General features: G+C 51.9%; 1 long non-coding RNA gene across 1 annotated transcript; it reads left to right on the top strand.

Annotated features, from left to right (window-relative positions):
- Positions 1-13,196: 13,196 nt before the first annotated feature.
- LOC134161559 (uncharacterized) lies at positions 13,197-24,268 on the top strand. The gene is made up of 5 exons (XR_009964023.1): positions 13,197-13,512; positions 17,395-17,515; positions 18,896-19,101; positions 19,574-19,721; positions 23,374-24,268. It is a non-coding gene; the product is annotated as an uncharacterized LOC134161559 (long non-coding RNA).
- Positions 24,269-26,086: the final 1,818 nt, after the last annotated feature.

The raw sequence follows: 26,086 nt of genomic DNA, 5'->3' as shown, positions 1-26,086 counted from the left end.
TGTGAGCCCAGCTGTGATATCCCACAGAAGCCCTGCTCCATCCCTGCCTGCACCAGGACGCTGTGGGATGCTCTCCAGCACGTGTGGAAGGCAGGTTGTCTCTCCTCATCCCCTGGGTCCTGACCAACATTAAATACCTCTGATAGGCACCTGAAGAGGAAGCAAAGGCTCCTCTCTGCCTTTGAGATCCACTTGCTAATTGCAAAGTGCGTTCATTTTAGCACCCTGCTATCCCATAATTGATGTTGGATACCTCTCACAATGAGCCTGATTTAAATGTATACATGTTTCTCCTTCTCCTGAAACCCTGCTGGCTGTGAGACACCTAATTAACAGCAGAGCTTTCAAAGTCTCCCTAACAAATGCATCCCTGTGTTTCTTAGCACAAGGGCTCTCATTAGCGAGGCTGTGCCTTGTGATTATTTATCCCCCTTCTATAATTAAAAATTCTGAAAGCTAATTACAATTATCCATCAGTTTTTCAACATACCGGGACTAGAGACCTTCACCTTTCCCTGCCATTGCTTTTCTTCTTTAACACCACCTCCTTATTGGGTGCACAAGCCACTTCCAGGCTGTGGGTGCTCCTGCACCCTCCTCGCTGCAGCTCTCCTCCCCTACACCTCTCAGGTGCTGCTTATTGGCTTTTCTTAGGTGCTTTGCTTTGGTGTCGCTTTAGGCTTAGGTGTTCCCATTCCTATCACAACCCAGGAGCAGCTCCCATGCTGCATCCCCATCCTGGTGCATCCTCCCATCCCCTGTGGCACCATTTGGGGACTGAAAAGGGACCATGAAAAATGAGTTTCGAATGGAGCGATTTCCCTGCACGGGCTGAGTCTGGGAAGTCATAATCTTAATATGAACATCTTTAAATATCCTTACTAATGGGCTCATTCTTTAATTTCCTGAAGCAATGACAGTTTCAACAGACTCTATATCACAGCTAAGATGGGATCTGTCACCAAATGGCTGAATTATATTTCATCCTTTATTTTTATCAGCTCTGCTGACTTATTTATTACATTCAGAGGCTCGGCTGCCTTTTGTCTGGCCCGTCCTTTGCTGCTGCTCGGAGAGGAAAAAGCAATAGTTTATAAAGCCATTTTCACAGCGTCCCCATAATTTCAGGCTGTGTCTGAGGCTTCATTTTGAATGAAACTCTGTAGATAAACTGTTATTCATGGTGACGCCTGTGAAGTCCTTGGCAGCCCCCAGAGAACGCTGCCTGCCTATGAAGGGCTTTCCCTCAGATTTATGTTTGAAGAACAAAGGGCAATTTTCCCATCTCGGCAGCGGCAGCGGCCCACGAGGCAGATGCTGCTCAGGGCTTCATCTTCCTGCCCTTCTGTTAGGGAACACATCAGAAAATCCCAGGCTGTGCGTGGCCGGAGAGCAGGTCCTGGGAATGAGTTTGTGGCTCCGCAGGTTGGCACTGGGAAAAGCTCCCACGGGATTCCCTGCAGGCCCCACCACCATTTATACCCCTTCTGTAATTACGAGCTCCGAAAGCTAATTACAGTTATCCATCAGCACGGCAGCCGGACGGTTCACCCCGGCACCGGGGCAGGAAGGTGATGTCCTCACCTCGGTCCCTTGGGTGCTTTGCTCCCAGCAGTTTGTCCCGAAGTGAATCCCAGCCAGGCTCTGAGCACCAGGACGTGATGGATACGGGAGTTATGGAGCCAAGAGAGCATTTGGTGCTGTTGTCCTGGATGCGTTCCCGTTCTCGTGCGCTGGCTCCGGGGTCGCAGCGAGCATCGCTCAGCCCAGATGCTGCCAGCACCACTCCAGTGCCATCGGGGCGGCCGTTTGCCATCTGTGGGTGTCACCAGCATCCCCTGCTCACCCCGTGGGTCAGGGCAGCTCCGGTGGGGCAGAGATGAGCTGCCGGCAAATGTCGGTCACCTCCATCCAGGCACGGTTTGGGGGACAGGGAGTTTTCCAGGCAGAAGAGGAGAGCAGAAGGGAGCAGGGGGAGCAGAGGCATCGCACATGTGCAGCTCCAAGAGCTTCTCCTGAGACCCGGCAAGTGCCAAAGTCAATACATTTAATACACTTTGTACGCGCTTTGCCAGCTATTAGAAACGTGCTTGTTCTGTCATTGCTCTGAGGCAATCACGGTGAAGCATTTGTCCTCTGAGTGCATAGGTGGAAATTAGAGTCCCCTGAGCTGAATTGGTCAGCCAAAAATAATGTACGGCTTTATCCTTGCGAGGAAATTGGGCATTGATTGGAGGACAGAAGTTGGGCGCAATGCTTAAAGCAACGTGACGGTTCCATGCATTAGGGAAGCGTGCATGGGAGGCGTAAGTAAGGGCGTGCATCACCTGGTCCTGGTCACACTCCTCTGTGTGCCTTCATGCATGGTCAGAGGACAGCAGCTCCCACCAGGCACCATGTCCTGGTCCCCCCCTCCGCACATTGCCTGGGCACAGCGATCCCATGGGATCAGGCAGTGAAGGTCGCTGCAAGGATCAGCAATTTAGCACTGCTGTAAGACCTTGAGAGGGGATATGATGGGAAAGCTGAGGCAGTCTCTGCCATGTCCTGATCCCTTCCTGCCCTCCAGTGCTGCTGTACAGCTCAGCAACGGGATGAGCTGTGGGATAAGAAGGTACAGGGAATTGCCTCAGGTTTTAGGTGGGCAGGTTTTGCATCAACAGCATATTTCCATGTCTTTTCATAGCACCATAGATTGGTTTGAGTCAGAAGGGGGTTCCGGCCCCCTCCCACAGGCTGGGATAACTTCCACTAGACCAGGTGGTATCTTATTATTATAAACCAGGTGGTTTCATGCTACTAACAATCTCCTTAGCAAGGAGATTCCTTCCGTTCCTATGCCAATAGATATTAAGGGGGGGGGGGGGGAGGCAACTTCTGTCTTAGCTAATTATGAGATTGCTTCTCTTGCTGCTAACACAATGGTGTGAAGCATCTGAGCTTGATTTAGTCCCAGAGGAAGACAGAGCCAAGACCCAGAGGAGAGCCTTTACTAAAGCCTCCTGCTAGCCCGAGCCTGCATCAGCGAGCCCTGGCATGCTGCAGGCTGCAAGCCAGGAGCATCCATCCTGTGCTCTGGGAAGCGTTTCCAGCCCTGTTGTGGGATACAGGAGGGATGACCTGTTGCCACGCATGAATAAAAAGCCTATAGAAAAATTCAGTGTGCAGATTTCCCTGGGAGCTTGTCAGCGATGGCAGCTCCTACAGCCCTTAGCAGGGCTGCAGAGGTCATCTCATTAGTTCCTGTGCCTCAGTCTGTACCAGTGGAAGCTCAGAACTGACTGGTGCTCACCAGAGGAAATCCGCAGTCGGCCGAGCAGGAGCTGTATCCCTGTTACAGCACAGTGGCAAAGGCACTTTGGGAGCCTTTGGGATGTGTTCCAACAGCATCAGTGCAAGCGAGCTGATGTGCATCAGGGTGAGAACATGCCCATCGTGGCCTTCTTCTGTCTTGCCTCATCGCAGTGGAAACAGCCACAAAGCAGCAGGTGACCTGGAACAAAGGCGCTTGCCCCGCTGCAGTCGGAGCCACCAGAACGTTCTCTCAGCCCTATGAATAATTGAAGTAACTTGCAGGATCTCAAGAGCTCCCTGTCCAACTTTCTTAGGGACGGTAATGATCTCTGAATATGAAATTAGGAATAATTACAGCCCATTCATCCCTTCAGTAACGAGTCAAATCCAGCGCTCCTTGGCACAATGTCTCGGCAAGTTCTGCATCCTGTGTGAGCCGAAGCAATTTCACTGTGGCTGAGCTTGTAGCTTTTCTCCTTGCAGCAGCTCGTGGTCCTCCCGTGCCTGGGGTGGCCCCTGGCTCCTGCCCTGCCCATGCACTCACTGAGCCTCTGCACAGGGACCAGGATGGCGCTGATGCTGTGCTGTGCTGCGCCCTGGTTCTGCCCCATGGCAGGCAATTTCCACTCCTCTCCCTGTGTTTTCCTATGGGAAAAGGCATTAAGAGGTCTCCTGGTTTTCATTTAGTCAGTTTTGCTGTGGATTCAATTAGCAAAAGGGGGATCAAGCTCCAGCTCCCTGGTCACGAGGGCATTGTCTGTGGCTTATTTATGCTTTCCCTTTAAAGTGCGTTGCTCTTTATCTCAGTGCATTTTTCCCTTTGCATAACTCACTCAGAATTACCTGTCCTCAGATGGATATGATGCCTCTGTTCTAGCGATTTGGGGTTTCAAAAGCCGTTAATAGTGGGAATGCCGGAGAGACTTGGCGTTGTGTGACGCAGGTTGTTGTCGGTTCTGGTGAGTGCCTCCATCCCATAGGCATCATCAAGGACCCCAGTTCATGGTTGTGAAGCCATCAGGAATGGCACCGTTTATTTCTGAGCAAACCTTCCAATTCCAGCAGTAACTTGAGGAATTCCCAGGCACATCCAAGGACAGAAAGCCAAGCTCTCCAGTCCCAAAGCCTGTATATATGTATATATATATATACACAACAAGAGAGAAAAGGAGCTTATGACTAAACATTACAGCAGCCTGAAGAGCACAGCAGGTTTTTAAGCTCCTGCCTGCTGTCTTTGGACTGTGACTCTCTGATGAGTAACAAAATGTTAGCTTTTTTCCCCCTTTATAGGGCTGTCATTTCACCAGCAGCATCTTGTCCTCTTGACCCGAAGAGCCTCAATTTCAGAGCTATTAAAACCTAATTTTCTCTACCATGCTCCTGAGACAGGCGCTAAGTTCCATAGAATAATTCATTTCTTCCCTCTGAAAACAAAGGGAGAAGAGAGAGGGGGAAGATGTGAGAGCTCCTGTTCACAGGGAATCAAGGACCAGAGCCGCGCAGCCGGGAGGAGCTGCCTCTGTGTGTGCTGCTGATGTTCCCCTCCGCAGTGTCCTTCCAGGAGGGGAGCAGAAGCACTCGGCAGATAAAGGCTTGCTCAGGAGCTGTGGTTGTCAGCTGTATTTGCACAGGACAACTGCTGTGCGCTGATAAAGCTGCAGCCGGTACCACTGCGCTGCATCCTGCCTGCGGGCAGGGCTGGGTACCAAGGTCAGTGCTGCTGCCGGCAGCGCCGCTCGTCTCTTCCCACGGGACAAAGTAAACTTCCAGCCTCCTCCTCCTCCAAAACCTTTGGGTTTGCTTTATCCCAAGGGCTCGGTGCTGGGCTGTGACCAAGCCTGGAGCCCTGTGTGCTGTGCTGATGGGATAACTGCATGAGTCCCGAGATTCCCAGGATGCTAACAGGGTTCCAGGGATGTGGTGAGTCAGTCCCACATGACTGCCACTTCTTTTGCCAAAACACAGAGATAATGGGAGTGAAAGGCCTGACAGAATAATGCCTGAAGAGCATTTCAGCACCCGGAGGAGGGTTTGCTGTAGAGCAAAGCCATGAGCACAAGGTCTGATGCATCTTTCCAATCCGTCACAAGAGCGGATTTAGGAGACTGACACCAACTTGGCAGCCAGGGCAACATTCGTGGGTTTCCTTACTGATCAAAGCACATGAGGAGGAAAAGGACAGTGGCAGAGAAGGAAAATTGACCATTTTCTGGGACTGGCATCCTTTTGGTTACTGGAACACATCTCCCAGGAAACCAGTGGGCAGATGATGGTGTTTTGCTGGGCTGTGCTATAGTGGGGCCATGGAGATGCTCCAGCTCTCCCCTCCTGCTGCAGACACAGCAAACCCTGCAGTCGGTGGTGCTCTGCCGAGGCACCCTTTAATATTCGCAGTCGTGATAAGGCTTTGTTGGATAAGTGCTTTTTAAACCCTACAGATAGATAGAGTATCTGGAGTGGCATTTTAACAGGGAAAATTGAGACAAGATTCATTACAGGCACCAGTAAATGTCAAACATTTTATCAACTGTGTAAAGTGCCGTGTTAAGCTGTCTTTTCCCCCCAAAGCTTGATTAGAACTATAAATGCCTTTTTAATATTAATATTATTCTCTTCTCTGTGACGCTTGTTTGGTTATTTGCTGTGGCAAGACAGGGATGATGGTTGAGGAGATGATGGTTGAGGAGGAAGCAGCATGGGCAGGAGAGGGGCTGTGGGCAATGGGACTCCTGGCTTTGCTCTGCCCTGGGGGTGCAAGGCTGATTCCCAACCCCTGTTTCAGGACCCACATCATGGGGCAGCCACCAAACTCCCACCTAGTGTCTGTCCTGGGCTGAAACCCTCCCGCACACGTCTCTCCCATACAAGGAGAGTTGTCTATAGCAGGGCCTCTCACTAAGCTGTATTTAATTAAAAGCTGGCTCTTTGTTGCATGTGCTAATTAGCGCTCTTTGCTTGGAGGCTCAGACTCAATCAATATCTAAATCCGTGGTCTAAATCTAGCACCATAATAAATCACTGCGTGGGCTGTTCCACCAGGAGCCCAATGCTGCTGTTCTGTCCTGCTGAAGGAATTCAGCACTGAGCGGGTCAGTGGGGCCGGCCCAGGGCTGGGGGCTCGTACCCCTCCCCAGACCCTGAGTTCCCAGGAAATGTGTGGTTTTCCTCCAGAAACGGCCCACAATTCCGGATAGGAGACTCAGCAGGGCACAAGAGCAGGACCTGAGCAGTGGGGCTGGATGGCCATGGGTCCCTCCAGCACCCTTCCTGCCTCACTGCAGAGCAGAGCCAGCCAAGCTGCCTTCCTCTCACCGGGGAGGATCAGAACCAGCTTTCAAACCAATTAGTCGTTATAAAAATGACTTCTGTTACATCTGATCTGCTTAAAGGGTGCAGTTCCTGGTGGCGGAATGAGCTCATGAGAAATACATGACCTGGAGCATCTCTAGGATGTTTATTTCTCCAGCAAGACTTGGTCAGGACGTTACGATGCTGCTGCCACCTCTCGTGCTACCAACCCAGACCTGGGTCTTGGCATTTGGGACTGGCTGGTGTTCCTGTGTGCTGCCTGCAGGCCAAGGAGCTCCGAGTCACGTCTTGGCCACAGGATAAACACCATCCTGAATAGCCAATACTGGGTCTACCAACAAGGTCTTAGGGCAGGCGTGATGCCTTGCTGGGAGGCAGCAGCCGCTGCTCGGTTCCTCCTGCTGCCGGATGAGGCTCATCCAGGGGTTTTCCTGTGTTTTCCTGGTATTTTCCATGTGAGCTGCCTTCAGCAGGCTGCGCTGACACGCTGAGTGATGCTGGGCTGTGGCATAGCAAGAAGGCTGTCCGTTAATTTCAGAGAGATTGGCAGGGGAAATAAATGACAGTAAATGAATTAACTCTGCTTGAGGATTAAGGCTGATTGTGCACAGATGGAAAGGCTTGTGCAGGAAGATGCTTTCAGGTCATGCTGGGGAGGATGGAATGGGAGCAATGCCTGCAGGATGGAGGGTGCCATAGGAGCTTTGCTGAGCCCCAGAATGGGTCCAGCCTCACTGGGGAGCTGTGAATGGCCCTCCAATTCCTGCTGCTGTGTTACATCTATAACTTGTCCTTGAAGATCAGCACTTCACTGGAAGTGCCCCAGTTAGCTGCTAGAGATCTTAACTGATGCCTGGTACCAGCGCTTAGTCTTGGCTCTGTGAACCCATTGAGCAGAGCCACTTGAAAAGCTGTGTAAATGAATAGGAAGAAGAGATGCAGAGGAGCCCGATGAGTGTTGAGGGGAGGAGGGAGGTTGCTCCATTGTGGTAAACCAGACATCTAATAGTCCTGGGCAAGACCAGTGTGTGATTTAGTCCCAGCGCTTGCATTTAATAGATGAGGTGGTTGGTACTTGGTCATCACTGAGCAGCCTCAGTGGCTTTGGGGCGCAGCGGTCTCTGCCTGGCACCATCAGGAGCAGGCACATCCCCTTCACACCCAAGGGATAGACACTGCATGGGAAACACTCTTTGGGGATAACTTCATCCCTGCATCACTGATGCTAACCCACACGTCAGACTGGAAGCTCAGACTCTTAAATCCCACACTGAGAGCACCGCTGCAGTGAGTTAGGGCCAGACATTTAATTACCAGAGCAAGGTTTTTACTCATTATTCAGGGCTGGGCTGGGCTGGGGGCTTCAGGCGAGCCCAGAGAGCTCAGTGTTGGCAGCTCCCATCTGCGCCGTCCTACAAATCACCCGCGATTCCCAGTTACATAAAGCTTCTTATACAGTAAACAATCTCGTTAATAAAAGCAGAAGTACAAGGTCCAGTGTAATCCAGCCAGTGTGACTAAGTGGATTTATAGGCTCGCTCCCAGTGCTCGGAGCAGAAGCAGAAAGATCCTCAGATCTCACAGAGCCTGGTTCTAGCAAAGATGCTCAGCAGTGATTGTCCTGCAGAAGGGGCAGTGGCATGGGGATAGGTTCACAGGAGTGATTGCCCTTTATTGACTGCCTTTCCCAGGTTCACAGTCTGAGCAGCCACACAGGTACCACCCACTCCCTATGGATGTGAGGCAGGCCCAGAGGTGATGGATGCTTCCCACCCCATGCTCGGCTCAGCAATGCGGTGCCTCCCAGCTTGGCTCCGGCACTGATGGACCCCCTGCTGCAGGACCAGCCCTGGTGCTTTCTTGCTGGCCCAGTGTCAGGATGGAAAGCTCTTTTCCCTCTGAACAAAGCAGTGATTATGGGGTGACTGTCACCTCCCGGGGAGCTGTTGCAGAGATGAATGTGTTCCCGTAATCCACAGTGCTTCGTGTCTTGCTGTAGCCGGAGCTTCTCCAGCTTTCCATGTCCAGGTCTGCAGCGTGATGAGTTGGGTCTTTGCATTCCCATGGTGGTTTTGTTTGTTGCCCCTGGGAAGGGAACAAGGAGATGTCTGGAGAGAGGAGTGGGCTTTGGGGGGGAGCTGGTGAGAAGGAGGCTTTCGGAACAGCCAATATTTATAGACTATGACAGCAATGGCATTTGCAGATAAGGTTTGATATTAAGGGAAAATAGCAGCATTTGCTTCCCCAGCTACACACGGTATTTGTGCCAACAGCCTTCCCTGTCCCCTCCGGATCCAGTGAAGGCACCGTGCTGTCACCCCTCATGACTTTTGGTTGTTCTCAGAGACAGCGAGTGGGACAGTTTCATCCTTCCCAAGGCACCGACAGCCTCAGTGCTGCCTTCAGCATTCCCAAATGGGCAGCTCTGCGTGGAGCCTGCCTTAGCTCAAGTGGGTAGTGACGAGAGTGGACTTCAGTTCTGTACTGGAAGAACTGGAGCTTTGGCTTTGACATTGGCAATTGCTTATTCTACCACCCAGCCCTGGCGTGTGCCTTCAGCTAATGGCACCAGTGGCAGCAGGCAGCATCCCGGCGGGACCAGGTGCCCTCCCCAGGGAATGCCGCTCTGCTCTGTTTTCCCTGGCCCTCCCCGTGTCGATTAAAGCATCATAAGCTGAGGTGCCATATGTCATCTTTTCCTACAGCCTTTTTAAAGTGCGAAGAAGGAGACAAGTGTGCGAGAGGCGTCTCCACGCTCGGTACTGCAACATATGCTTGTCAGGAAGAAACTCAGCCTAGTAGAATACAAGCAACAGGTAGTGGGACGTACTGCCGGGCTGTTCCAGAGGCTTGGAAAGGGCAAGTGATGGCCTCCGAGCTGGCCCTTGGGACACTGGAACCCTGGCTCCAGCCAGCCCGGTGCTGGCTGCTATCAGCATAGCCCAGGATAGCACAGACCCAGGAGCAGCACAACTCACCAGCACAAACCATCTTCCTTCCTCCCTGTGAGGGTGCTGAGGCGCTGGCACAGGGTGCCCAGAGAAGCTGTGGCTGCCCCATCCCTGGCAGTGTTCAAGGCCAGGTTGGACACAGGGGCTTGGAGCAAGCTGCTCCAGTGGAAGGGGTCCCTGCCCGTGGCAGGGGTTGGAGCTGGAGGAGCTTTAAGGTCCCTTCAGCCCAAACCAGGCTGGGATTCTGTGATCTTTGCATCTCACTTGGCTTTGGGCCACTAAAATACACTGGCTGCAGGCTCCCCACTTGCCTGATGTCCCCTTTCTCCTTATCCTGTCTTGAGAACTTGGCTTTGTGCTCCACAGGCTCTGGAGCCACCACAGCATCCCACAGCCCTGCTTTATATAAGCGAGGGAGGGACCACGCAAATCTCCCTCCCTTCTGAGGCTTGTTTAATTAAAAGCCAGTTTTATGGTGCAGGCGCTAATTATAACTCCTCAGCCCCGAGGATCAAAGTGAACTTGTTGCTCATCGTTCCATAATTCAGAACTGCTGCGATGAGTTTGGACTGTTTCACAATGGCTCATCTCTCTAAATGCGCTTTGCTGGTGGGATTTTGTCTCACTTGAACTTGTTCAGCGCACTCATACGCAAAGGGAACTGCCTGGGGATATGTTCCTTGCAGAAAGCAGGGATGCTGATTCTGGAAACTATTCTGCTGGCGAGCGGTAATAATTATCCATGTGGTTTTTAATACTGCAGTGTGAGATATCCCAGGCAACCAAGCACTGCAGAGGGGGAAACTGCCCTGGGGAAACACCGAGCTCTTTCCTCTGGCAACAAGAGCAGTGGTTTGCCATGGGGGAGAGCTGTTGAGGCTTTGATTTGGTGTTTTCCTTTTGCCCTGTGACTTAGGGTTTGTTTTCCGTGCATGCTGAGCCTTTGGAGGCAAGCCCATGCAACAGGTTCTTCTGGCACTGGTGGGTGAGCGCTTGATGCAGGGCACCGTCTCCAATCACCACCCGCAGCGAGCACAAGAGGGTGTTTCACATCCTCCTCATTCCTTCCTCTGTGCTTCCAGGAGTGCCTGCCACGAGCCGCTCGTTCTGCTTCCACTGGGGAAGATGATGGGTTCGCTTCAGTTCATTACAAATCAGCGTCCAGGGAAATACTAAGCCAGGAATTCAATTCCAGCTACTCGCAGGATTGGCACAGGAGCGCATCACCCGAGTGCCTCCGTCTGAGGTGTCTGAAGGTGCTGTACCCTGAGCAGCTGGCAGGCAGCTCGGCTCCCAGCCCAGCGGGAGCTTCCCAAGCCCCCGGGCAGGGATGCTGGGTCCTGCTGATGGAGCAGGGAGCTGAGCTCTGGGTCACATCCCTGGACAACCCCTTCCTTCCCACTCGCAAGGAGCTTGCATTCAAGGGAGGAGAACCCAGGAAAGCTTGTTGAAAAGGTTGCAATCTATTAATAAGTAAATTGCTCATTTAATTATCTTAATCATGCTTTCACTGGGTTAACATTATTGCCAATACAAAGGGAAAAAAAGGTGAAAAGGGAAAAATTCTCCTGGATTAGCAAAGCCTCAATTACAGGCAAGTGAGTAGCACGGTTCATTTTAAAGGCTCTGTTGCTCCTTGTTGCACAGGCATTACTGGAAGGGATATCCATGGATATTGGGCTGGAAGGAGAGCTGGCTCCCAGCAGTACATGGATAAATGAGTCGAGCAGCTGGGCTTTTTTAAAGGACGCTTCTTCAAGGCGGGCGAGTGCTTCACATCCCTGGTCGCATCTTTACAGCAATGGCACCTTTGCTAACAACAGGCATTCTGCCTGAACGTGTGTGGAGGCATTTTCTCCTGTCAAGCTGTGGCCGTTTGCAGTTTAAAGGATGATAATGGGGGTTGGGTTTGGAGGATGAGTTATGGGCAGCGGGGAAAGCACGAGGCTTGGGAAAAGCAGAGAAAAGACAAACGTGCAGGGGATGCAGGCCGCCTCATGCCATATTCCTCCCCATGCACTTCTTCCCACCTCTACTTGATCCATGCTCATCCTGGGGAGGTGAAATAATAGGTAAATAATAGATAAACAGTAAGCACTGTGAGGGGTGCTTCTGGTGCCATTAAAGAGCAGCAACCCAAAACTGGCCAAACTTGAGGCACTCTGGAGCCCAATTTGCTGGAGGGGGGTTCTGGAGCAGCCAACAGGCACCACTGCTTCCACCACCCGTATTTCACTTGCTGGGAAGCTGGGTAATCTGATTTTCCCCAGCCCCAGAGAGAACAAGCACGTCATCCATATTCATCTGCTCAAATGAAAGCACGAGCCCTTGTTCCTTCGAGTGGAACTAACTGAAAAGTGATGATAGTTTTGTGAAAAATGCAAGATTATGTGCACAGGAGCAATTCTGTACAAACTGATTGATTATGGAACAGTTTGCTAATGAATGAGCCAGCTTCGGTCTGTCCCACCCAATTGCTGCCAGGAAAGGGGAGCCATGGGAAGGGATGGTGGAAAGGCGGCTGCGGGCCAGGCTGCAGCGGTGCACAGACCCCTTCAGCTCCAGATGCCTGCTCCCAGCCTGGAAGCATTCGCTGCATTTTACACTTCAGGAAGCCTTATGAAACATCTATAAATGGGAATAATTTGATTTTCTAATGCAAGCAAGCAACTGGCACTGGTGGAAAACGCGTGTTCCTTGAGCAGCGCTGGTGTGCCGGAGCAGCCGCACGGTGTCGAGCCTCCCATAAATGGAATTCCTCACTTTTAATGGAATTCCCAAACGTCCCAGCTCTGTTACTGCTATCAGCCCTGTCTGGTTTACACTGTTAGGTGTGGGATACGGCAGCACAGGTCCTTGGGAAGTGACAGCAGTGGTGACGTTTCTCTCAATACCTGTTGTGGTGCAACTTTAGAAATCATGGAATGGTTTGGGTTGAAGGGACCTTAAAGCTCCTCCAGCTCCAACCCCTGCCACGGGCAGGGACCCCTTCCACTGGAGCAGCTTGCTCCAAGCCCCTGTGTCCAACCTGGCCTTGAACACTGCCAGGGATGGGGCAGCCACAGCTTCTCTGGGCACCCTGTGCCAGCGCCTCAGCACCCTCACAGGGAAGAGCTTCTGCCTAAGAGCTCATCTCCATCTCCCCTCTGGCAGGTTAAAGCCATTCCCCTTGGCCTGTCCCTACATGCACATGTTTTTCACATCCTTATGACCCGTACAGGGTGCACGGCACGCAGGGATTTGGGATGAACTAAATCCAGGAAGCCTTTTTTATTGAGCTTGGTGGAAGATTTGTGCACAATGAAAGAAGTAATGAACACTGGCAAGTGCAAATAAGAGGAGGTTCATTACTTATGTTAAGCAGATTATGGATGTTACTTACAAACAGATTACATTTGTGTTAGTGGACAAGGAACTCGAGCTCCTCCACATAATGGGGTACATGGAATCACCTGTTGAAGCACCCCCACCCCAGCATGGAACAGGGTGAGGATTCCCAGCTGAGGATGGGATTCCGGTGGGAGCCTGGGCACGGTGAGTGTGGCTCCCTGGGGAAATTGAGCTCAGCTGCAGAGGAGCCTGCTTTGATGGAAGCTATAAATCACCTCATTAGAGGGCAAGGTGTCTCCTTTCTCTCTCTCTGTTATTCCAGAGCAGGGCAGCCTTTCTCTTCCTCGAAGTCTGCACGGCCAGGGAAAGCTGCGTTTCCCCCTATCTGCTTTGAACTGGCCTTAGACAAAGGAGGGAATATCTCACAAAGGGAGTGATAACAGCAGTGCCTCCCTGCAAACCAGGTCCTTGCTCTGCAGCAGAGCACCACCTTGCCCCATTGGATGCTGGTGAGGATGTTGTGGCCCTTGGGAATGTCGCAGCCCAGCCTGGCCAGTGCCTGGGCTTCTCGTGTGGGAGCAGAGCTTGGGAACAGGCAGGAGCAGACCAGGAAACAGCAGAACCGGTGAGCAAAGCATGGAATGGCAGGAGCGTGGTGGGACGGGTACTGGGTGTCATAGCCAGGCACACACTCGTGTCTCTGCTGGGTTTGAGCTGTGCTTCGTTGCAGAGGCACCAGGCGAGGCTGTATCTGCAGCCCCTTACAAGGGACCAATCAAGTCGTTTGCACTTTAGTTCTGTTTCCTCTTCAGTCAAGAGGACACTTTAAATGTCATGTAGATTACTCAAATTTGATATCTGCTTCCAGATCTCAGAACCAGGTTGAGGATGTCTTTTTTCCCCATGAGCTAATTTGCTTGTTCCTGAAGGAAGTGATGCAGGATCTTGTTAAGGGAAGCCTGCAGAGATTGTCTTTTGATTTGGGCAAACAGGAAAGCTGTCAGGCAGTAATCGGTGCAGTGGGAAAATGATGGGGGGCATTATCAGAGATGCATCAATTCCATTGGTATAAATGGGGACAGGTAAGGGGGCTGCTGATGTCTTGGGGCTCATTACTGGGGAAACAGGATTCCGTGTCAGTCAGGAGAACACATTCCCACTGTTTTAGTGGTCATCATGAACATGACAAGCAGCGTGGATGTGACTTGTTCCAGGGCAGGGACCCTCAGATGCAGCTGGGTGGGCTTATGCCATGAGCAGACATCTCCTCTTGAACCTTCGCGTTAAAAAGCTCTTTCAAGAGCTGTTGGCAGCAGGTATTCAGATGTCTCAGTGGGAAGACTTTCTGCAGAAGCTGCGTAGGTTTAGGGGGAAAAAAGCCCCATCACGTTCTTGAATAGGTATTGCAGATGAGGCGCTTCATTGCATTACCCTGTGTAAACCAAGAAAGCTACAACGAGGGAAATTGCCGCTGCAAGCCGCGGTGGTTTGACATGCAAATGACGGCTTTTCTTGTGCTGATGGAGCTGCCGGGGCTTTAGTTTTACACCAAGTGCTCCGTTCCGTGGCTGTCCCGCAGCCCTGTTCCCACTGCTGCCCAGCGGCTCCCGGGTCGGCGGTAGTTTGCTTAACCACCGCTGTTTGTGATCTATGGGAGCAGGGGAAAAGAATCCCGACATGCAGGGGGTTACTTCTGAGCCTGAGCGCCGGTGTCTGCTTTACGCGAGGGACGGAATTTCCTCTTTTGGAGGTCTCGCTGTGCGTTTTGAAGTTATCAGTTGTTTCCATAGGCATGTGCTGAGTGCACAGGGTCAAGGAGAAAGGGATCTGCTGGATGGACGGTGCCCAGACACGTCCAGACTGAACAATAGGTGAAGCCGGGTCTTGCTCGTGGGCCTGCTGTGTGTCATCACGGCTGAGAGCTGGCTGAGCCCCCAAGGTGCCTGCGCAAGGGCAGAGTTTCAGAGTTTAAAGGTAAGCTGTGACCCCGCTGCTTGCCAGTGTGATGCTTTAAGGCTCTAAAAATAGAGCATCTCCAGCGGAAGAAAGGTATTTTTGGAGAAGCTTGTTACTGCAGCCAATCGCACGTCATTACCGAAGCCTTCCTTTCGTTTCCTTCTCCACGTAAACCTTGGCAAGTGCCAAGAAAGAGCCGACGTGCACCCTTGTGTAGCGGCACCCCTGGAGGAAGGGATGCCTTCATCCCCCTTCCTCACCCTCCCCTGGCAGGAGTGATGCTGGTCCACATCCAGTGTGGCTGCAAGCCTTAGCCAACCCCAGACCATATTGTGTGCCTGGGGACATCAAACCTGGCCAAATACCTGCCTGTGCCTTGGCGTGAGGGCCCAGGGGAGCAGTGGGGGTCAGGGTGATGTGAAGGGCAGAGCATGGTGGGGATGTGCAGCGCCGTGTCCCGGCTCCCCACCAGCCAGCCCCACATGGGGTGCTGCGCTTGCAGAAGCGAACTAATGAGCTGCTTGCAATCAGGGAGGAGGGCGGGATGTGGTGGAGCCCCAGGAGATGCAATTAGTCCTCACTTCACTCCAGGCACTGCCATGAAGCCTGATTTGAGCCATCAGAAAATCTGATCCTGGGGGGTCAGGCACGTACCCCTTAATGAAGTGATGGGAATGCCCCTGGCAGTTTATTTACCAAAATCACTGCTCACAACAGGCTTCGAGAGGGACTCCAAGTACAGGGAATGCTGAACTAGGGTAGAAAGCTGCTCGCAGGGAGCAGGCACGGGGTGTCTCATTCTTTTTGTAAATGAAGAAAGCTCTTGGCTCCCAGCAGGCAGCTCACACCAGCTTCGCTGTGTCTCCCTGACAGTGATGGAGTCAGCCTTGGATGTCTCTTACAAGCAATGAAATTGATACCCTTCTTCATTAGAAGGGCCATACCCAACTGCTTCCCAAAAGGTGAACATGAACGTGCTGATTTCCTGTTGTTAGACACGTGTTTCAGCCTCAGAGCTGCAAAGGTGAGGGCCGGAGGGAGGAGAGTGCAGCTCTAGAGTTTGGTACCCAGTGTTGGTGGAGGGAAGCACCTCTGGTGAGGCCTGATCCTGCAGGAAAGGTTGTGCCATGGCAGCTCCTGGGTCAGACCACTGTCTTGAGCCTTTTCAATGCCACAAAAGGGGAGAGGAACCTTCACGGGTGCAGCCTCATCATCTGTGTGGCATTTACATGTAATTTGTGGCCGGTATCTCTCTGCTTCCCTGGTAGAAACCGCATTGTTGGCTCCTCAGCTTCTGTGGCAGCTCTGTCAGAGACATTGAAATGAATCAGTTTGAAGTGAGTTCCCAGAGCACTTTTACTGCTGATTTATCCATGTGGCAAGATGCTGCATGAGTTACGCTGGAGGGAGGAGGAGGAAGGTGAAGTTGAGGTGGCCTGGCTGCCCGCACCATCCCATAACCAGAGTTTAAGCATCTCAGCAATGCCCCCTGCCCACACTCAGGATCCAACCGAGTTCTCTGTGCCTTAAGTTTTCCTTTTCTTGTTTCAACCATGTCCTAATTGGGAAACCAGGGAAAGCCTTAAAAAAAGAAACCAAACAAACAAAATTAATGAGCAGCACCAGGGGAGGGGGAAAAGCATTTTTTGGCCAGAGTCCTTGGCACAGGGAGGGAAGAGCTGCTCCTCTTGGAGAGCATTTAGTCCCTGCAAGCTGCCAGTGGAGGAAGTCAAGTGAAAACCAAGCGACTGGAAGCTGAGTTCGCTGCAGCCTCCCTCTGCTTTGCTCATTTAGTGCCTCAGCCTTAGCAGTGAGTACTTGGATGTTTATTCCCAGGCTAAATTGCTTTGGGAGCTGTGACTCCTTTGTCAGCGAGAGAGAAAACAGCCTGCCCATGGGCTAACAGCCTTCACAGCTCCTTCCCCTGGCTGCTTGGGCTCGCACCACAGAGGCCTGCAGTGAGCATCCTCAGGCACCACGCCGACCAAGCCCTGCCGCAAGGACCTGGCAGCCAGGCTGTGGGTGACAGCAGGGATGAGCATCCCTGGGGCTGGCTGCTGTACTTCCAGTTCCAGGCATCCCACAGAGCATCCCACAGGAGCAGCCTGAGCTTCTACCCTGCTCCTTGGCAGCCAGGCAGCCCAGACCTGTTTGCCAGCATGGAGAAGGGCTTCTGGTGCTGGCAGATGCAGGAGGCTGATGTGCATGGAGCCACATGTTGAAGCCATGGGAATAGGTCTGTGCATCTGAGACTGTCAGAGCTCAAAGCTTCCCTGTTCCTCCAAGCAAACCTCAGTGGTGCTCACACAAATTAGGATCTGTTTGATATAGACCAGAGCAAAGTGAGTGTTGGTAAATCTGCAGCAGTTTATGTACACAGCTCTGGTTTACACAGGGGTTGTGTGGCAGCTCCTAGTACAAGCCTCTTCCCTTTGCATAGCCCCCCCTGTGCAACTGGGGGTCAGTTTTCTCACCCTTGGGTTTGGTTCCGTCTGGCCAGTGTCTATTTGGGGGGTTTCTGGCCTCTCTTTCCTGTGTTCCCTTTCCCCAGCAGCACTGCATTTCCTCCCAAGCACTGAGCAGCAAACACTTTCCTTGTGGGCTGCATGGAAAACTCATCCTTGTACGGCTCATCCAGCCTCATCTTCACCCTCAATGGCTGCTTCACAAAGGTAGGAGGAGGTAACTCACCAGTTCTTGCTAACTCTGTGAAAGTCCTCGCTCCTTGTGCTGATGTGTCCTTCCCCTTTTTCTCTATGCACCATCCCAGCTCTCTAGAGCTACCAGCAGTTTCTGGATGCTCAATTGCCTTTTAGCAATGGTCCTTCTCAGTCGAACTTTAGCCCTGAAGTTTGGGGTAGGAAGAACAGTTTTCTTGCTCTGGCATGAAGTTAGGAACCCAAATGGAGACATTTAATGCTTCACAGGCGTTATTAGAAACAAAAAAAGCATCGGGAAGAAACCATGCCATAAATCCAGGCCTTTCTGTAAGCTTTAAATCTGTTAGACCATAGTCTTCTGAAACAAAAGTGACTGCACCAAATAGAGATTGTTATTGTTTAAATGTTTCTGCTGGGAAATGCTGCATGAAGAGGAGACACAATAGCTGCCCTGACGCAGGATTTATTAGAGCAAGTTGGCACCAGCCTATTTGTAGGCAGCGGAATATGCTTGTAGAGATTATACCAGATTTACAGTGATTAATAATGGATTGGACATGGCAGACTTCAAAGGGTTTGGCTCCCTCGCAGTTTGGTGGTGGGTTGAGTTGAAATACAGCTGCAGATTCGCTCCAGTGGCTCAAACGACTGTTTTTAACTCGGAGAGGGAGGCTTTGGGCTGGCTACATCGGCAAAGCCCTGTTCCGTGTCCCCTTGTCCCCCTTGGTTTACACAGGCAGCACAACGGATGCCCCTGCACCGGCCAAAACCGGCCTGAGGCAACTGCTGGGGAAGGTGAAGCCCTTAATTATGGGCAAGGTTCTTGGAGATGGAGCCGGGAGCTCATACCGGGGGGATGAGTGGGGATTTTGTCATCAGTCTGAGGGATTAAGCGAGCTGGGGAATGTAGGACATCCCTCTCACCCACCCGCAGTGGCATCCGTGCACAGACCTCGGGCTATTTTTAAAGACCTTCTCTGGCTGTAACTTTTGGTATTAAACACTTGAAACCTGCTCCTTGCTGAGGGAGCTCCCTCTCCCCCTGCATCCGGAAGCTCCCAGGGCTGAGGGCAGGATGGCAAACAAAGATCGAGGCTCTGAACGCTGGTAATAGTGTTATTAATTATGCATCGTTATAAACATGCTCTCATTTGATCTCTGTCAGGCAATTCAGTGGTGTTCTGCGTGTGGCTGTGACTGTGCTCTGCCCAGCCGCATCCCTTCTCTTTCCCTGTCTGCTCGAGCACTCGGGGATATGTGTGTTCATACAGGATCTCTCAGATGAGCAAAGAAAAGGCCAGGGCAAGCGTGAGTTGCTGGGGAGCCTCAGACAAATGTATTTCCTGAGTGATAGGTGCTTCGGCGTTAATCAGGTGTTACTGTGTGTTACAGTTGGGAGGCATCTTGGGCTAATGGAGACGTTTCCCCTCTATCTGCTGGAATCTGGGCGTCTGGAAGCAGAGGAGCTCTCATCCCGCTCCAGGCGGGGCTGATGGGATTTGCACCGGTCCCAGTTGCCATGGAGAAAGTGTTGGATGGTTTTAATACATCTCTGTGAATTTCTCCCCGGAGTTTTCCCATGGCAGGCTGGACCGGAGGTAGTGTATAAGAAGCTATAATCTTCCAACTCTATGAAAAAATGATTGATGGAGCATGAGGGGCACAAACAGCTGCCTAGGGCTCTGGGAGCACACGGTGCAAGGTGATGGGTACCGGGATAGACCCCTGGACCAGGGATGCACCATGCAGCCATGAACCCCCCCTGCCCCACACTTCTACCTCAGCAGGGCTGAGCTCCCCACCTTCCCACCAGCAGGCATTCCTTAGGAGTTAAGGAAATGAAACCTCTTGTTTTCGCATCGGTGTGTTTCCATTTGAAATCCTAACATTTACATTTGCCTGTTTGCTTTTGGAGTTAATGAAAACACAAGTGATTTCTAAACGCAAAACACAGCACTGGTTTCCAGCTCTGTGTGCCAAGCAGTGATTCACTCACCTGCCCAGGCTTTCACTTGGGTTTTTTTTCCCCCCCTGGATTCATTACCCTGCCCTGCCTTTAACCATCATCAGGCACAGAGCGTGATGGGATCAGGTAAAGCGGAGCTGATGTTTTCAGCGAGAAAGGAGACGGCAGAAGAATGAGGAGGAGCAGAGAGGGAAGGGCTGGCTGTCAGAACCCACGGAGCCTTCTGGAAACATCGGGAGCAAGACCAGGATGGTGAGCTTGGGAGCCGGCTGCTGTTCGGTCAGTGCCACCTCCTTCCTCTTCCTTTCCCCCTTTTGATTGTATTATTTGTACCCTGCTCCAGCCCCAGTGGTACTCGGAGCTGCTTTAGATTCTCTGAACATCTTCCCTTTGACAGCTCGTGGGCTTTTGAAATATGAAGTCCATCAATCACCGGTTGCTGTCACCTCCACGGTAGATTCCGCTTCTTGAAGCCAGGCGCAGCGCAGTGAGGGGTGGGACTGCATGAACGGCTGCTGCCAATGCCAAAACCCAGGACCCAGCTCCTTGTCCTCTCCTTTGTTTTCCAGGGATTCCAGTGAGGCTCGGAGGACGATCCCCATGGAGTGCCATGGGGAGGTTGCACAGCGAAGCGTGCGCTTGAGCGGATACACCGGGGCTAAAGAGTAATTAATTAGTGAGTTTATGGTGTTTTCCCATCTGAAATGAAAAACAAGAATCATGCAGAACATTTAGGCAATTAGGAGGCAGCAAAGCTACAACGCACCTTTAAAGGGCTCCGAAATCATCGTGTTCAGCAGCAGGGTTTTAACGTAGCAGCTGATAAAGGCTCATGCCCTTGATCGCATGAGGGGAGCACTCACCACGCTTTGCCCTTCATGTGCATCCAGGAGCGCCCGAACTCTTCCTGCTCCGTGATCACATTTCCCATTTAAAATCTGTTGGCCAAGATGGGAAAATTGGTTTGTGGTTTATGGGCCTAGTTTAGTTGTTTTTTTTTCTCCCCTCGCATTTACAACTGGCCCCTTGTGTTCCATCCGCCCCCGATGATTTAGCTGCGCGAGACGTTCCACCAATCTATTAGAGTGGAGAGCACGGAGCGGGTCATGCATATTAAACGTGAAGTTTTTAATACAGTTGGTTCAATCAGCTGAAAGAAAAACATGTTCGGTTCCCCCCCCCCATCTTTTACAGCATCCCAGCTGCTGCTTTTGGCAGGGCCATTCCTCAGTGGTGTCCAGGGATCTGACTGCAGGGCAACGATGCCCTGTGGACCAAGGGCATCCCCTCCCTGCCACTGCGCTGGTAAAGGTACCTTGGAACGCGCATTGCCTCTCTCAGTGTTGATCCATATGGCTCTCCCTTGGCACTAGAAGCTGAAAATCCTCATTTTACCTGGTTTTCCTTTCGGCCAGGTCCGCAGTGCCTGTGGGTGCCATCCGCCCTTGGCTACCCTCACCTAAACCTGCACAGAGGCTTGAGTTTCCCTCCATGGTGCCTTGTCTCCTGCATGTGTTTCCAAAGGCTCCTCGTTCCTGCATGGGAGGTGAAGGCTCATTTTTGGGGTGGTGAGGGCAGCCCTGGTGTGTGGGCGTGCACGTTATTGGTTTGCTTCAGTGCCTGTGATCAATACAAGGGTAATTTTCTGTGTCTTTGGAGCAGTTTATTGGGTTTCTGGAGTGCTCGTTTTCCAGAGTAATTTCTCCAGCTTGTCCAAGCCTCTCATCGTGCCTGTGCTAAGTGACTTGAGGGCTATTTTCTACTCCACTTTGTTGCTTCTGTTTTATTTTCTGGTAGGCTTTAAATTTACATTGAAGTGTCTTTCTGTTCCGTTTTGCTGACACGGGCACAAAAAGAGCCACCTTCCCATCACCTGGGCACCCCAGTGAGGCATCATTCTCCTGGGCAGCCTGCTTAGCTCCAGGGGTTTATGCTTCCTGCATCCCAAACCCTGTTCCTCTGATCGCTATTGCCCTTCACTGGGGCAGTGCTGGGGCTGCAGGATGCCATGTCCCAGAGCTGCGCTGGTCCCAAGCCCCTCTAAAACCCAGTAAATCAAAGGATGCCCCATGAGCGGGAGGGAGGGAGGAGAAAGCCTCATCTTTGCAGATGACATTTAAGCCTGCAGAAGGCCGATGTATTTTCCCCACTGTCACATTTAAAAGGCACGGCATTCATTATACTGCTGAATAAATCGGGTTTTTAAGAACATATTTATTCAGAGATGAGCCAGTCAAGAACTTCTCCTGTTTGGACAGAAGCTTCCAGTGCAGGAGTGAACAACCCACTGCTCTCCTTGCAGCTGGTGCTCAGGCCCTTTCGCAGGAGCCAATGCTGAGGACTGACAACGCTCCAAAGTGCTCACACCCCTTCACTGGTGATGGCTGCAAAGGGTTAAGTGGCTGAGAAGGAGCTTGGTAAATCAGGCAGGAAAATAATCAGCTCCCAGTTGAGGTGAGGAGATGCTTGGTATTTTACAGCTGCTTTCATACACTTTACAGAATCTAATGGTTACACAAATAATACCTGGGGGATGATAACAGGCTATAAATAATTCAGGGTTTTCTGAACACAGGCAGGTTTGAGGAGCTCCTGGGGATGGCTCCTTCCCAAAGGTCCATGGGGAGCAGTGGCCTCTGGCCATTCCAGCAGCCCCTGGGGCCATGTCCCTGTGTTTTCCCATCCCTTTGCACCCACCTCACCCACTCCCCTGGCTGCTGGGGTGGGTACCAGTGATGCTCTTTGCGGATGGTGCTGTGAGAAGCCATGGGTCGTGGCCATGCACACGCAGGGCTGTGGCTCTGCCTGCCTCTGTGGCACCACTTTTCAGGTTATTTGAGGCCTTCTGAGAGCCATTGTGCAGAATCCCCCATCTGTGGATGCGGTGGATTCAATTTACCTCTGCTGCTAAATGTTTTGACAGCCTCTCTTCTTCCAGCCTAGCGCAGCGTGTCACGTTGTATGGTAACAGCCCCTGCCGCGGCACACGGTGTGCTCCGTGCTGGCACGCTGCGTGCTCCCTGCACCAGAACAGGGGGAAACATCCAGGCTCAAAGCCCTGAGGTGGGAAAGGGGGGGGGCTCACCCTGTATCCCCCCAAAAGATCCCTAAGTACAGATCCCCTGGCTGGTCAGTGGATACCTCAGCACTGAGCGCACAAACTCCTTCCTCCCTTAATGAGAACAGGACCAGCAGAGTTGGTGGCAGGACCCGCAGCTCAATCGGCCAGGAGAGCAAAAACCTTCCACGCTGCCATTTGGAAAGGAGTTTTTCCTCGGCCCGTTTCTCAGGGTGCAATTGATCTGTCTAATCTCTTATCTGTGACTATGAAATTGTATTTCCCTCTTAATAGGCCTACAGATGTTACAGATGAATAGGTTGGGAGATGCGCTGTGAATGGCAGGAATACTAAAAAGGGACAGCAGGTTTTGCTGGCTTTGGGGTGAAGAAACCAGCATGCAGGAATGGCTGCAGCCCCACTCCTTGAGGATCTGCCTCAAACCCCCACATCTGTGCCCAATCTCTGCTTAAATCAGGCCGGGGAGGTCTCGAAGAAGCTGTGTTTAAGTTGAGGCATCACAAAGCTGTCCTGTCCCCTTGTCGCCTTGTGTCTGCACTGCAAAGGCAGAGGAGGTGGTGGCAGACCCCACTCTTGCTCTGCAGATCAGAGTTTCCCATGTGGAAAGGTACCGAAGCCTGGTTTTTGGGTGCCTCAGCCCTTTCAGCTCCTTATTGGAGCAGCTATTGCTGCCTTCAGGGTGGCAGAGGGGGCTCTCAGTGCCTTTGCCCTCTCCTTTGCGCTCCGCAGCTCTGTCAGTCGGGTTTTCCAGTTTCCCTTGCTTTGGTATTTGGGTTGCAGAACTGAGCTGACAAAGTCCTTTTAACCTTCGTTCCTGCCTGACAGGGGCTGCCTCGCTTGGCGTGGGTGTGATGTGCTGATGAGAAGTGCCTGCAGCCCTGTCCATCCCCTCCGCTTCCATCACTGGAGAGGTTCCTGGGACCGAAGAGATGAGGTGAAGCAGAGACGTGAAACGTTCAGTGTGGGGCCCCCGCGATGAAGCTGTTGGATGGATGAATATGGAGTGGCTGAGGTGACCTTCTCAGGAGGTGATGGATGCTCTGCCTGTCCCCTGCATCCCTGGTGCCTGCCGAAGGGATGGAGCCCTTTGCAGGACAGCGCTCGGCAAAACCCCCACCAACGACAGGGTGCTCGTCACCAAACCACCGCTGTATGTAGATCCATGGGATTAATCGCTTTATCATCCAAATACAGGTGGATTAATGCACTCTCTTAATACTCTGTTTAAGCAGCTGATTTTTTAAAAAGCTGAATAATTGGGGGGAATTACTGTAAAATCAGAAAATTTAACAGTTTATTTACTGCTTATTGTCAGAGCTGATGGCCAAGAAAAGCCGGTAGGTCCACACCACGGCCATGGCCCAAGGGATGGCCAGGACCTGGGGAGGGATGGCAGGGATCAGGGGGATGCTGGTGTTATGTAGCCCTGGCTGTGGAAAACAGGCACACCAAAAGCAGCTTCCTCTGTCTCCCTTTTAGCTGCTGAGGAAGTGTTTGCAGTGATTGCTCCGGCTGGTGCAGCCAAGTCCTGTTATCAAAACAAGACTGAAAAAGCAAGGAAATAATTAAAAAAACCCACCCTGAGGCACTGTTATTTTCTCTGGATAAAAACACTTCTTTTGGTAGAAGTGGCAGCAAAACACTTTCATCTCAGCCCCCCTCTCTGTAACAGCCCATCTGCTAAGGCAAATCTGGTGACCGCGTGCCTCATGTTGTGACTGTGCCCGATGACTCGGGAGGGGTTTGGGGCTCAGCCCCTGGCTCTGGCATTAATGGGCAAAGGCATTGCTGTAACAGGCCCCGATGCTGCGAGTAGAGGCAGCTCCTCCACGCCGTGTGGTAGCAGGAGATGCATCCTTAGGATAAAACCCCACTTCCTCGGCATGAAGGAACCGCAGCCATTGCCAAACAATGGGGTTTATGCCCTTTGTATTAGAAGGGAATGGGACAAAAATCTCCTGTCCCCCCTTCTCAGACAGCAAGAAGGGGATGCAGGAAGATGGTTCCTTGCGGATGCCTGCCCAGGGCATGGACTTTGTTGCTGGAACCAAGGCTCCGGGTCCACCGCTTGCTCCAGAAGCCTTTTGGTCTCACCACAGCGCAGCCATGGAGTGGGAACAGGCTCCCAGAGCCGTGGCTGAGTCTCCTGCCTGGAGTGAGCAGGGAGGCGTGAAAATCCCTCTGTCATAGGAAGAAGTGAGCTTCATGTCCTCATGTTTTAATACAGGAAATGTCACCTGCTCCTCTCGTAAACAGAGAATTTATCTGTCAGCAAGCTAAACCAGTGTAAGTTGAATAATATTTGGTGATTAATGTAGTCGACAGATTTCATATTTCCTTTAAAATATTTGCTGCGTATTTCTGTAAATTATTCATCTGCTTTATAAGGCAAAGCAAATATTTGTGAATAGATATGAATTACGTGATTTACAAGAATGAAATATTCATGAGTCGTTTTCATTATTCACCTCGTCCTGGAATTGCTACATAAATCTGATCAAGCAAATAGATTTGGAGAAGCTCAGACTGAATTTACGGGTATCCCGGCGCTCCTGAGGCACCAAACCGGAGCGGAGCCGGACCAAATCTTGTGCTCCACCAAGGCTGCTCCGTTCGGCATCCACAGCTTCCAGGGCAGGCAGGGATGCGGCGGTGGCTGAGCCTCATGTGGAAATCAGCTTTAACCTGGATCTCAGCAGAGACAAGGGCAGGAGGAGGAGGCTGATGCTTTCCTTCCCTGCCAAGGACGTCAGTGCTGCTGAGAGGTCGCACAGCACCGCAGGGAAGGATGCCAGGAGAGGGGTTTTGAGGACTACAGCGGGAGCATCAGCCATGCAAAATGAGAGGAAAACTGGATGAAGAGCCCTGTGCACGGCTCTGAACCCGCGCTTCCAGGTGCCCTCTGCCAGCCTTTGGGCTCAGCGTGGGAGCACCATCATCCTTGTGAGTGCCCCTGGCATCCCGGACCCCTCTCTTCCAGGCTGCTGGGCTCATGTGGCTGCAGGATCTGAGCTTCAGGAGGGCAGGTTTTGCCCTCTGCTTGCTCCCTCTGACCGCTGGGGAGCCCTCTCCTTCCGAGAGACCAGCTTCTCTCCACGTGCATCCTCCAGAACCTCATCGTTTCCCCCCCTACCTCATGAAGGACACGCTTGATGAGGCACATTCATCTCAGCCTCTACTCTGGCATTGTGAGATGAGGACAAGCATGGAACATGTTGACGGCAGAGCTGTGATCCCAAAGGAGAACCCTGGCACAGGGGGGAACAATGGGACCCATGGCCACAGGTCCCTTGGTGCCAATCTTGGTGTTAAAAACTTCATTAAGCAGGTGCTTAACGTGTAAGGATGCGAGCAGTGCCTCCAACTACACTGGGACCCTGGGTGTGTTTAAAGTTAGATGCTTGTTAAGCTCTGTCAGGACCCGAGCCGCCCGGTGCTTGCTGCTCCTCACAATGAGCTCTGCTTTGTGGGAAGCTGCAAAACGAGCCCTCAAAAACTCCTCTTTGGGGACCTTCCTGTTTAACAGAGTGTTGATGTG

The sequence above is a fragment of the Pezoporus occidentalis genome, unplaced genomic scaffold (genome assembly GCF_034315485.1).
Source record: "Pezoporus occidentalis ecotype Australia unplaced genomic scaffold, CSIRO_AGI_Poc_V1 ctg176, whole genome shotgun sequence".
In the NCBI taxonomy this organism is placed as follows: Eukaryota; Metazoa; Chordata; class Aves; order Psittaciformes; family Psittacidae; genus Pezoporus; species Pezoporus occidentalis.
This window is presented reverse-complemented; position numbering and strand designations above follow the sequence as displayed.